The following is a 10,793-nucleotide window of genomic DNA, read 5'->3' on the forward strand; positions in this document are numbered from 1 at the left end:
GATATCACATAAATAAGGGATAATGATCTGAGAGTGTAAAGAATTTTTGATTTTTTTTATATTTAGTCACTAAGCTTTTTTTTTTGTTATCTATTTGTCATTGAAGTATTGAAACTGTTCACATTTTACCCTTATGACCGGTAACAGCCGGTCATAACGATAAAATGTGAACAGTTTCAATAGCTTAGTGACAAATAGATAACGAAAAAAAGTTTAGTGACTAAATATGAACAAAATCGAAAGTTCGTTTCCCTCTAAAAAGTTCAATGTCTAAATGTGAACAAACTTTCTCTTGTATTATATTTTAGCAAATTATTTATTTTTGTTAAATTGTAGCAACATTTGTTAATGAAGAAATCTATGAAATAAAAAAAACAAAACCCTGAAAATATATTTTAAAAAAAACAAAAAACTGAAACCGAAATAAAAAATCAATGGTTTGACATTTTCCAAAATAAAAATCAAAATTTCCAATCTGACTTTGGTTTTACAAAAAAATGAACCATTCTCACTGATGTGAATTATGACCATTGGTTTGGCATGCGGAATTTGTGACATCCCATGAATACGTAGTTACAACATTGTCTGAACTCGTAATTCATAGTAAGGGGTTAGAGTATCATCGCATGAATACGTAGTTACTGTTGGATTAGTGTCTAAGTCCATAACTATTTTGGTGTGTACTTGACCCGATTGTTCATAGTCCTTTTGGGTTGCCTTCGCCAAAAGCAACTTGATAGGATGAATTATGGAGAGAGAGAGAGAGAGAGAGAGAGGAGTAATTATGATTCATTAATATATTATAAGAATAATATATTAAAGGAGAAATCATATTGTTTAATTAATATTAGTCAATAGTTAATAAGAATTGATTTTGTGGCTAAAAGACATTAATTAAATAAAGGGGACTAGAACTGTCAATTGTGTGATAGTTGAATATTGGGCTAATGGACTCCATAGAGGATGGAGTGGACGAATTCTATGGGGAAACCCATTAGAAATCGTCCAAGGCCTCTAAGGAGGGAGTCAATGGGTTGTTTAGGGCCTAAGCAATCAAATTAGGGTTTCCTTGTTAGATAACCCTAATAGCCTCACTATTTAAGGACCCCTAGGGCACCAAAAACGTGGCCAACTAATTCCTTAGGGTTTCTACACGTTTTTGGGTGCCTACTCTCTTACCATTCTTCATCCTCTTGCTCTTGGTGTTTGTGAGCCATTAGAGGAGTGACACTTGTGACTCTGAGCTTTCTAAAGCCATTACAAAGGAGGATTTGAGATTGTTATTGCTACATAACAATCAAGGTAAGATCTAAACCCCAATCTTATGTTAATATGATTAATTGTATGCTAGATCTAGGGTTTATAGCTTTGGATATTCAATTGCATGCTCATTAGACAAACTAGATCCAAATGCTATTAGGGTTTGCATGTGCACCATAAGAATGATGTTTTGCTCTAAACCCATCAGTTACAACATCGTCTGAACTCTTAATTCATCACCTACAGGTTATGGGTCTGCTGGTGTTTCCATTAGGTTGTCTAGAATAGTCCGTGGTCGCCATCTATACTCTGGTAGATGACTACATCGCCACACTGCCGGTTAAGGTTATGGTATCTCCTTTCATCCTACATCACCTATTCATCATCATCTATTTACCTAATTATCATCACCTTTCTATCATCACCTATCTCTCATCATTTTATTTCATCACACACCAACTATTTCATCTACCCATGTTTCATCTGCAACATATTTGTAGATATAAAATAAATATACCGTTTAAATCTTTTAAAACATGTATAAAATCGTTCATCCAGCATAGACAGCAAGTATTCAAATAATATGCACACATAGCACGTAATTTATATAAAATACTTCATATCTATGTGGAAGATAAAAGTAACTATATATACCATAAAAATCCCATAAATGCTTCCTAACTTCAAACCCCAAGGTTTACTCTACTAAAGCTTCATATTCTCGGCTCTCTGGACCTAGAAGGGTCTAGATTCCTAACTTCAAACCCCAAGGTTTACTCTACTAAAGCTTCATATTCTCGGCTCTCTGGACCTAGAAGCATCCAGATCTATAACACAAACTTGCAAGAGGGGTTTGAGGCATTCAAAACCCCAAAGATGAAGTGATTCAAGCCCTAACCCCAAAATGGAATCTACACAATAGGGAAGGAAAGGGGTTCATTTTTATACCTCAGAATGAAGCTCCTTGCTTGAATAACTCAGAAGAATAACCTTCCTTGGTCCCTCTTGTTGGAACTCTTCTCCTTTCTTGCAAAATCACACCAAAAAGCTCAAGATAGTTCTTCCTCTCACTCTACACACTCAAGCTCGCTAGGGTTCTCACTTATGGGAAAGGTAGTCGCAATTGAAGGCCATAAGTGCCTTTAAATATGGCTCGGGCCCAAAGATTTAGGGTTTCTGCCAACAGCGCGGACTCGTCGAGTCGCCTCACCGACTCGTCGAGTCCATTCATTAATCTGAGTCATCAGTCGCGACCTTCCTCGCCGAGTTGAGGCGTCAACTCGTCGAGTCTCTCTTCTTAACTCAAAAGAAAAATACTTAAATTATGATACCTGGAAATCCGGATGTTACATTTTGTTTTTTTATTTCATAGATTTATTCATCAACAAATGTTGCTACAATTAAACAAAAATAAATAATTTGCTAAAACATAATACAATAGGAAGTTTGTTCACATTTAGCCATTGAACTTTTTAGAGGGAAACAAACTTTCGATTTTGTTCACATTTAGTCACTAAACTTTTTTTCGTTATCTATTTGCCACTAAACTATTGAAACTGTTCACATTTTACCCATATGACCAGTAACAGCCGGTCATAAGGGTAAAATGTGAACAGTTTCAATAGTTCAATGTCAAATAGATAACGAAAAAAAGTTTAGTGACTAAATGTGAACAAAGTCGAAAGTTCGTTACCCTTTCAAGTCATTATCCCCATAAATAATGTATGAAGAGAGTAGTTTACAATTATATTAAAAAAAAACAATTTATAAATGGTTCTATGTGGTTTTTAAAAACTTGCATTATTAGAGTATCTTTCAAAAGCATTACATCTGTGGTTTTTGTGGTTTTAAAATCAAGAACGATTAGTTTTTTTTTTCTTTTGTTAACTCTGTTAAAAATATTAGTTAAATACTTGTGAAATGATATATATGACATTCTTTATCTTTTTTCGTTTATTTAAGAAAACTGTAGGGACCATTTATGTAAATAAGAAAAAACTCAAATAAACCTCCTAAATATATGTAGGCTTTCTCCACATCCTGTCTCTCAAACATCTCGTTCCCTTTCTTCTCACCATCTACAATGGCCGTCGGAACAATACATTTTGGCCTCCTTTCCACCCTCTCATCGGTGTTATATGTCTCCACCAACTCTTTCCTTTACCAAACCCTCACCCCCTCAACCCACAAAATCTCCTTCTCATTGATTCATCAAATTCCCAAACCATAACATCACCCACCATCGAAAATTAAAATTAAAACACAATATGTATAGATTACACCATAAAAAGGTAATTGGTATCCTTTATGTGAGGGGCGGTAGTCGATGAAGACACATGGAAGTGATCTAAAGTCGATTTTTTGATGCGTGTAAGGGCGAAAAAAGGGTAACAAAAACAACCAATTTTTTTAGGAAGCCATAATTTGGTGTTCGGTTGTATAGGAGTTGGTAAGGTGATTTATAATTTTGGTTCGGAATGATGGTTTGATTGTGAAGATAGGTGGTGGTGTGAAAAGCATGTTCCCCAAAAAATTGTGGAATTGATGAGTGAGCAATAAAAGTAAGTCCCTTTTCAACAATGATATGATTTTGACATTCAACGGCTCCGTTGTGCTCGAGTGTGTGGGGACATGAAAGTCTATGGGCAATATCATAGGTGCGTAAGAAGGTAAATACATTACGGAATTCACCACCCTAATTGGTTAGAAGACATTTTATATCACAATTAAACTGGGTATGAATCATTTTTCTAAATTGAACAAAGCTAGAAAAAAAAAACTTGAGATTTGTGAGATAAAAAGTAAATGCATACAAACTTGGTGCACTCGTCAATTAAAAGAACAAAATAGTGATGACCATTCATAGAAAAACCCGGGGAAGGACCTTAAACGTATGAGTACATTAAATCAAAATATTTATGAGATGTAACATGAGAAGTAAGAAGATGAAAATGATGACTCTTGCCAAGTTGACAAGAGTCACACACGGCTAGAAGTTTATTTGAACTAAGAGGAAGTTGGAAGGAAAAGACTAAGCATTGCAAGATCGGTTCATGAGGATTTGCAAGTCGTTTGTGTCATCCATGTAAGGTAGTACGAACACCGAAAAGATCGACCTTGGGTTTTATTGAGTGAACAAGGAAGCCGATATAAACCATCTTTAACGTCTCAACGGATAAGTGTTTTTCCCTGAAAGGTCTTAACATAACAAGAGTGAGGCCAAAATTCAATAAATACTTGATTGTCATTTGTGATTTTATAAACACTAAGTAAATGTTTTGTGAGTTGAGAAACAACAAAAACATTAGACAACTTAAGATGATGTAGTGAACATGAACCCACATGAGAAATAGACAAATGTTTACCATTACCCACTTGAAGCTTGTTTGATCCTTGGTATTCATCTGCAACAGTTAAACGTTGTAGATCTGGTAAGGCATGATTAGTGGATCCAAAGTCAAAGTACCAGGAGGGGTTGACAATGGTTGAGGGTTTGTTGTAGTGGGCAAGATTAGCTTGGCGTTTTGCAGCTGGTTTTTAGGATGGGTTGAAACAATTTGTTTCGATTCGTTTCACAATTCGGGGCCATGAACCGAAGATCAAGTATCATAAGGGTTTGCGATTTGGGGGAAGAGAGGTTTAGGCCCATTTGTATGTGGGTTATGTAGCTATGTGATCTGATAGTTCAGTTTGGAACGAAGTTCGTTTTGGAGTCAAAGGGTAAAATGGGAAAGTAGTGTTCCAGACTTCTTTTATGAATTATGGATTTTATTTCGATGTGTTTTAAGTAAAAAGTAATTATATACGGTTGTAAAGCTCCTCAATACCTTTCTGTGGATATAAAGATCGTCGAAAACAAAGTTGGAACGAAAAAGTTATAATCATTTGAAGTTAGGGCGGTTTTGGGTTGAGTCGCGAACGTTGGGCGTACTAGGGCATCCCTAGTACGTTGGGTGTAAATTGAGTATGTTGGGCGTATGTAATCAGTGTCCAAACCCTACTTTCGTGGTTTGAGCCCTATTTAAGCTACTTAACTCCCCCAACCTCATTCCATTCTCAGCCTCCATCTCTCCAACACCCTCACTTGTAACCCTGACCCTAGATTGAGCCTTATGAGCAAAAATGTAACACTCGATTCCAGGTATGATTTAATTCCAAAATGTCCTCGTAATTCTCTTTGAGCAAGGCATGGTAAAGCCTCACCACAGTGTGTCGGTAGGCCTTTGGGCCACAAAATTTATTGGACCAACACGGCGTGTTTGTGTTATTACACGACGTGTTGGTGGCTGGTGGAGAAACCCTAATTTTTAGGGTGATTCACCCTATTTAAAGGCCTTAAGTCATCATGGTTGGCCTCCTTACCAGCATCCATTGCCACTAAAACCCTAAAATTGATCCCTAAGTCTATTGGTGGTGTTCTTGAGCTAGTAAGAAGTTCTTGGTGTTCATTTTTGGCCTTTGTGAAGGAAGAGGAGAGCTTGAAGTTGTCTTATTTGGTGGTAAGGTTTTAGATCCAGAATCATCTCCTCTTGTGTAATCTTTCTAAGGTATCAAGTTTGAACCTTGACTTGTGGATTTCTAGATCTCTTCATTTTGTGCTTTGTTATGCTTTTGGCCCCTTTTGGGTTGATAAGAGAGTGAAATCATTTTAAGAGCTTGTTATTCCAAATCTGAGTTTGTTTTGGACTCCTTGAGAATAAAGGTGCAAGCTTTATGAGTTAATTGGTCACATGCATGCTTTAAGTCACTTATTAAGTCCCTTGTTAGCTTAAGAGCTTCATTTAGACATGCATGAACGTAAAGATGGAAACTTTACGTGATTTTCCAACTCAAGGAAGTCAGATCTATGTTTTGGGGATACGTCTTCAAGGATTAAGTGCTTATTGGTTAAGCCCTTGCTCTATCAAGTCTTATGGTTGGGTTTTGGACCCTTTTTGGTACTCCCTATGGGTAAAGCTAGAAACTTTACCCTTCTAAATCTTATTTTGGTTTAGATCTGAGCTTTGGAACTCTTGGAGTCGAAGAAGGCAGCTTAATGTGTTAAGCTGTTGGAACTCAGGCAAACACGACGTGTTTGCAAGTCAACATGGCTTGTTGGCTGGGGTTTTCCCCAACTATTTGGATAATGGAGAAACATGGCGTGTTTGCAAGACAACAAAGTAGGGATGTCAACGGGGGCAAACGAGACGGGGAGTGCATCCCCCGCCCCCGCCCCCGAAATTTCCTTGTTCCCCCATTCCTGCCCCCGCCCTCGAAATGTTCAGCCTTCCTACCCCCGCCCCCGCCCCCGCCTCCGAATGATTTTTGGCTACCTTTTTTTTTGGCTAAAAGAAGTTGTTATTTACACTAAAAAACTATTTTTTAGGTAACAAATAATTATTTATAGTAGAATTTTACATGTTAAAAAAAATATGACATCTTAAAAACATTATACTAACAATTTAAAAACATGTTTTTTTTGATGAATTTTGGAAGCTCAAAATCATGTTATAGTTTATAATTAATATATGTAAATATTAGTGTAATTTATTAACGGGTTCCCCATTGGGGTTTCGGGACTGGATTGCCTACCTCCGCCCCGCCCTCAAAATTAAAACGAGGGTTAACCTTGCCCCGCCCCCGCCCCCAATTTTTTTTTAAAAAATTTCTCCTAAATGGGACGGGGCCCCATGGGAACGAGGTCCCACGGGACTTTTTGACATCCCTACAACAAAGCGTGTTGGGTCAACATGGACAGTTAACCTTGACCTTGACTTCTGTCTTTGACCAAGTTTGACCTAAAGGGGTTGCTGAGGTATTTTGAGTGGTATATAAGGATTGGTTACTATTTAGGTGTCGGGTTGAGCTGATATTTGGAGCCAGGATCTATTTCCACTATCACTCATATTCAGATGTGGGTTTCCTCAATGGGTTTAACGGGTCGAAGGCACCATTGTCGGCCCATGTTTATGCTATATTAGTATGCTAGTTGTCTGCGTTGACTCTTGCATGTGTTATGTGCTTATATGCTTACCGGGTGGGGCCCGATGATCATTTTGTATGTTATGTATATTTGTGATTATTGTATATGTATGTGTTTACTTGATATATGTTATATGTATGATGTGCGGGGCCCGATCTATTACCGAGCGGGGTTCAATGTCGGGCGGGGCCCGATACCGGATGGGGTCCGATGTCGGGCGCGGACCGATGACAGGCGGGGCCGATTATGTGTTATTATGTATGGTATGTGGTATTTTTGGGAACTCACTAAGCTTTGTGCTTACAGTTTTCGGTTTATGTTTTAGGTACTTCGGTTCCAAGGGGAAGTGCTCGGGTTGACAGCATCGCACACACCACATGGTTTCTGCTTTTGAGATATCACTCTGATTGTTATGATGTTGAGATACTTATTTTCAGTTGAGTTTTATGGATAATGTTTTTGGAATATTGTTTTATTTAAATTAAAAATAAAATTTTTGGATCATATTTTTGGGACGTTTCAAGTTGGTATCAGATCCTTGGTTTAAGGGATTTGGGCACACTTTCGGGTGTGTCTAAACTTAAACTGAGGATTTAGTAAAGTTTTTCAAAAAGAAATATATTTTGAGAAAAGGGTTTTTCTAAAATAAGAAAGGGTGTGGTGCATGCAATTAGTCGAGCTCAAGTAAGTTTTCCTAAAATACTCATACACGTTATTTGATATGCTTTGATCTGTGAATTTATGAATCGCATGCTAGTTAAGGCTAAGGATATGCTTAGTTTTTTCATGATAGGATGCTAGGAGAGTTGCCTTTGTATGCTCGTTGTAAGAGCTTGTAGACTTGCATAAATAATCAATTTATATCAAGTTGTTGTTAGTGTGACCCATTAGTATCATATGTTAATTAGCAATATCATTTTAATATGATTCTTGAGCATACTAGATCTTTCATGGCCTCCTTACCAGCCTCCATTGCCACAAAAACCCTAAAATAGATCCCTAAGTCCATTGGTGGTGTTCTGGAGCTAGTAAGAAGTTCTTGGTACTCCTTTTTGGCCTTTGTGAAGGAAGAGGAGAGATTGAAGTTGTCTTGCTTGGTGGGAAGGCTTTGGATCCAGAATCATCTCCTCTCGTGCAAGCTTTCTAAGGTATCAAGTTTGAACCTTGACTTGTAGATGTCTAGATCTCTTCATTTTGTGCTTTATTATGCTTTTGACCCCTTTTGGGTTGATAAGAGAGTGAAATCGTTTTTAAGGGATTGTTATTCCATATCTAAGTTTGTTTTGGACTCCTTGAGCATAAAGGTGCAAGCTTTATGAGTTAATTGGTCACATGCATACTTTAAGTCACTTATTAATTCCTTTTTTAGCTTAAGAGCTTCATTTAGACTTGCATGAACGTAAAGTTGGTAACTTTACATGGTTTTCCAACTCAATGAAGTCAGGTCTATGTCTTGGGGCTATGTCTTCAAGGATTAACTGCTTATTGGTTAAGCCCTTGCTCTATCAAGTCTTATGATACACAGATGTGGAGTCAATTGATGGTTATTCAACAAAATTGAAAATTATGTTACCTGGTTAAGCTATATAGGTCCCAGTTTCTTTGTAAATATATGCTTCCTTTTTCTCTTAATCTTACATGTAAGAAGAATAGTTTGCATTCCATCTGATACACAATTGTGGAGTATTTTATATTGTGAGAGGTGGATTACTTCTTCAAGACTTGGAACACAAAGCATAACCACTTTTGGAATTAGATGCTTGTATTGAAAAGAAAAAAGGGACATGACTAGGCCCTTGTTTCCTTTTTCCATTTTATCTGTCACCATCTTCACTCTATAAGCAGTTGGTAACATTCATATTTGTTCTGTGGTTTTTACCATTATACCCCTGGGGACTGTTTTATCTTGCTTTTACGATTTTGCCCTTGGGGACTATTTGATGTTCTTGGGTGCTACTGAGGGGTTTACATCTAAGGATAAGCACTCTTTTGTCATCAATTTCTTTGAGGTTGAAAGCATGTCCACTGTTAAGTGCTTCCCCTATCCAAAGTATTTGTGTTGGTCTCTTTGTTACCGGTTGCCTCTAATTCTTATTCCATTTGTTCTTTTTACAAAGCTTCTCATTCTTTTTATTCTCCTTATAAAAATTCAATAATTAGTTATTTTAATTCAAATTCATGTACTATGGCCTTGAATAATGACAATGGGAAAAATGTGATTGGCCAGATAAGTCGGTCATGATTTTGTGCGATATATTAAAAAAATATATCATGAAGAATGGTCGTACCACTCTAATTAAATGGCAAGACCTTCAGCCAATTTTTGAAAAAGATGCTAATACCAAGTTAAATAACTACAAAGTGTTAAAGAACAAGTATGATTGAATGCAAAAAGGTTATAATCTTTGGAAATCCTTAAAAATTGGGGAGATCAGTCTTGGTTGGAATGAGAGTACATGGCAACTAAATTGTCCAGATGAATGGCGGGACAAAAAAATTAAGGTAATAAATTTGAATATATTTTTTAACTAATGCAACTTTCTCGTTATCTTGAAAACTAACAGAAAAACATTATACTATATAGGAAAACCCGAATGTTAAGGGAATTCGAAAAAACAACCTTCTTTAGAGCTACAAGAAGCATGGGATCAAATATTTAGGGATGTGGTTGTGAGTGGTGCAGACTATGTGGCACCATCCATGGATCCAAATACTCTCAATGCTATGCCTCATGTCCTTATTGATGATGAAAATCCTACAATGGGTGATGATGTAGCAACCAATAATCATGTCCCAACTAGTGATGACACTTTTTTCTCTTCTCAAAACCTTCGACACTCTTCTCACTTGGATAACTTAGAAGAAGAAAATGTCGATTTTATTCAAATTTCATGAATTGGGTCGGCGGTGTCTTGTTACCGAACAATTCTGGGGGATCTACTCAACATCAAAAGAGTTCCAAAGAAGTTCCAAAGTTAAACCTATAGAGATGAAACGTAAAAATAGAGAATCAGCTAGATCTGTAATGTTTAAGGGATTTATGACTCAACAAAATGTCATTCAAAAATGTACTCTTGAACTATTAGAGTCAGATACATCTACTGTCAATCAAAGTCATGATTTTAGTATAAGTGCAGCTATAGGTTTGCTTATCAAATGGATGATGATGGGATAATGATAAATGGGAGTGAGTTGTGGTGCTTTGCAATGAGTTTGTTTGAAGAACCAGTAAAAAGAGAATTGTTTTTTACTCTCCCAAATGATGCAGGTAGGCTAGCCTGACTGAATTATAAGAATAACATTGGTAACTAACTTTTTTTATATAATTTCATCGATGATTTATTATTGATAGGATTTGTTTTTTTAATTTGAGTGGATTATTTCATTTGGATATTGTTATATTTCATTTTTTAATGCTACATATTGGATTTATGATGCCTTGTGTTATGATTAATTTAGAGATTATATATGATTTTTTCATATTTCATGCTTATAATAATCATCTTAAATAGGTGCTTGTGTTTGAATGGATATTGAAAGAAAGAAGAAGAGAAGGAAACATTATTATTCA

The 10,793-nt window shown here is 36.4% G+C and overlaps 1 pseudogene; it reads left to right on the forward strand.

Moving 5' to 3' along the window:
• The first annotated feature begins 9,147 nt into the window (after positions 1-9,147).
• LOC122194858 (uncharacterized) lies at positions 9,148-10,636 on the forward strand (annotated as a pseudogene).
• Positions 10,637-10,793: the final 157 nt, after the last annotated feature.

The sequence above is a fragment of the Lactuca sativa genome, chromosome 6, assembly GCF_002870075.4.
Source record: "Lactuca sativa cultivar Salinas chromosome 6, Lsat_Salinas_v11, whole genome shotgun sequence".
NCBI lineage: Eukaryota > Viridiplantae > Streptophyta > Magnoliopsida > Asterales > Asteraceae > Lactuca > Lactuca sativa.